The sequence below is a fragment of the Hoplias malabaricus genome, chromosome 7 (genome assembly GCF_029633855.1).
Source record: "Hoplias malabaricus isolate fHopMal1 chromosome 7, fHopMal1.hap1, whole genome shotgun sequence".
NCBI lineage: Eukaryota > Metazoa > Chordata > Actinopteri > Characiformes > Erythrinidae > Hoplias > Hoplias malabaricus.
The window spans coordinates 43,388,470-43,390,969 of NC_089806.1; the positions used below are offsets into that span (position 1 = coordinate 43,388,470).

The 2,500-nt window shown below is 42.4% G+C and overlaps 1 protein-coding gene across 1 annotated transcript in view; it reads right to left on the reverse strand.

Annotated features, from left to right (window-relative positions):
* Positions 1-2,500, reverse strand: part of LOC136702399 (DNA (cytosine-5)-methyltransferase 3A-like) — an 88,913-nt gene that overhangs the window by 44,261 nt on the left and 42,152 nt on the right. The window lies entirely within an intron of this gene.

A 2,500-nucleotide genomic window follows, 5' to 3' on the forward strand; every position in this document is an offset into this window, starting at 1 on the left:
AAACACTGCAGGGGCCAGGAACTGATGCAGAGGGCCGTCACAGCTCAACTCAAAGAAGTGAAGATAAGAACGCTGTTGTACAGTGCCATGCTGACAGTGCTTTGACTTTAGGCTCATGTGCAGCTGCTTCACAGCTGAGAATGTTTGTAAAAGCTTTTCCGAGGGTATGCCACAAAGATGTAGAACTGTGTGGAAGTGACATTAGCCCCTGCGCAACCGTAACCACGGATATTCAGACCAATGACGTATCAGAAATAGCACCTTGTGTTGTTTTAACGCACAGTGAGGGCTGTCTCTGAGAGCTGGGTTGCCAGATGTATAAGCAAATCCCTCACAGAGGAACGTGTACCTAACTTTAACGTTAAAGTTAATACAAATTTCCATTGACTGATTTAAGTGTGTGCTATAAATGACCAGTGCACACTAAAGCACAAACATAAACACACACACACACACACACACACACACACAACGTGAATCTACAGGTCCACAACCGTCCGAGCTGCTGAACTTCATGCTAAGAGCATTTTAGCGCCATTTCTTGCACAAAGTACACATAAATGCCTCAGAATGAGCTTTTACACTCAGGCACACACACACACACACACACACTAACACACACACCTTACAGCCACACAGGAAACAGGGCCTCAGAGTCTGAGCAGAGTGTTTCAATGGAACTGAAAATGGAACTGAAGTCACACACTAAACCGACTGACTTTCCACTGAGGCTCTCTTTCCACACACACACACACACACACACACACACACACATACAATGCATGCGCTTAATTCAGAACAAAGCTTTGCATGTGTGTCAAGTGCCTTCTACTAAGTTCTACTACTTCTCAAATACACACACACACACATATATGCACACACACACATACACACACACACACACTTATATATACACACACACACACACAATGCATGTGCTTAATTCAGAACAAAGCTTATGCATGTGTGTCAAGTGCTTTCTACTATCTTTGTTACTTCGCAAACACACACACACACACCACTCCTGTGTTTTACCTTCTCACAGACAAGCAGCTCTTTTTTCCTCTTCTACTTTTCTTTTCCACTTTCTTAGACTTTCCTTAATCCTTTATATTTCTAACGAACTGAAGCTTCTGAGAGTCTCCGACCGAGTGTGTGTCATCTCTCCGTTCCACACACAGCCAGGTAGATCTTTTCTACTGGAAAGATGAGCGGGGGTTATCGTAAATCCACCCTAGCGCGCTGTGAGGTGAAATGACGAGCGCCCGACGTATGTTTTCCCCTTGACATCACTCTCATTGTTATTATTCATACAGCTGAAGCAGATGGAATATTGCGGTAGGTGCCGGAAGACTGAGCAGGGAACTAGTTCTAAAGGTTGTTTCTGTTGCTCTTGGGCTCCCCCTGCAGTTGCAGAGAGCAATTAATTTTTACAGCACTGTCTCCTGAAACTGACACTTTAAGTCATGAAGAAACAAGTGGGAGAGTCCTTTTACTCACATTCTCATGACATCAGCGTGAGATCCAAACAAACAGGGTAGGTTTCACCTTGCTGACAACTATCAAAACAACAGGGCCGCCTCGCCTACTGCGTTCAGTAGGAGCTTTACTTTCATGTAACTCAGTGTAAATTAAAGATTAGCTCATGTCTAGGGCATCTACAGGGTGGGCCGTTTATATGGATACACCTTAATAAAATGGGAATGGTTGGTGATATTAACTTCCTGTTTGAGGCACATTAGTATATGGGAGGGGGGGAAACTTTTCAAGATGGGTGGTGACCATGGCAGCCATTTTGAAGTCGGCCATTTTGGTTCCAATTTTTGTTTTTTCAATGGGAAGAGGGTCATGTGACACATCAAACTTATTTGGAATTTCAAAAGAAAAACAATGGTGTGCTTGGTTTTAACGTAACTTTATTCTTTCATGAGTTATTTACAAGTTTCTGACCACTTATAAAATGTGTTCAAAGTGCTGCCCATTGTGTTGGCAACTGATAGCAACACCGCAGGAGAAATGCTAGCACAGGCTTCCAGTATCCGTAGTTTCAGGTGCTGCACATCTCGTAACTTCACAGCACAGACAGATGCCTTCAGATGACCCCAAAGATAAGTCTATTTAATTTTGGTGTGCTTGTTTTAACGTAACTTTTAACGTAACGTATTCTTTCATGAGTTATTTACAAGTTTCTGACCACTTATAAAATGTAATCAAAGTGCTCCATGTGTTCAAGCCCACCATTGTTTTTCTTGTGAAATTCCCAATAAGTTTGATGTGTCACATGACCCTCTTCCCATTGAAAAAACAAAAGTTGGATCCAAAATGATCGACTTCAAAATGGCCGCCATGGTCACCACCCATCTTTCTATTAACAGGAAGTTAATATCACCAACCATTCCCATTTTATTAAGGTGTATCCATATGATATAAATGCCCCCCCCCGTATGGTAATGTCTAGACATTGCTGTCCCTATAAAAGTAAATCAAAGCATGCATATCC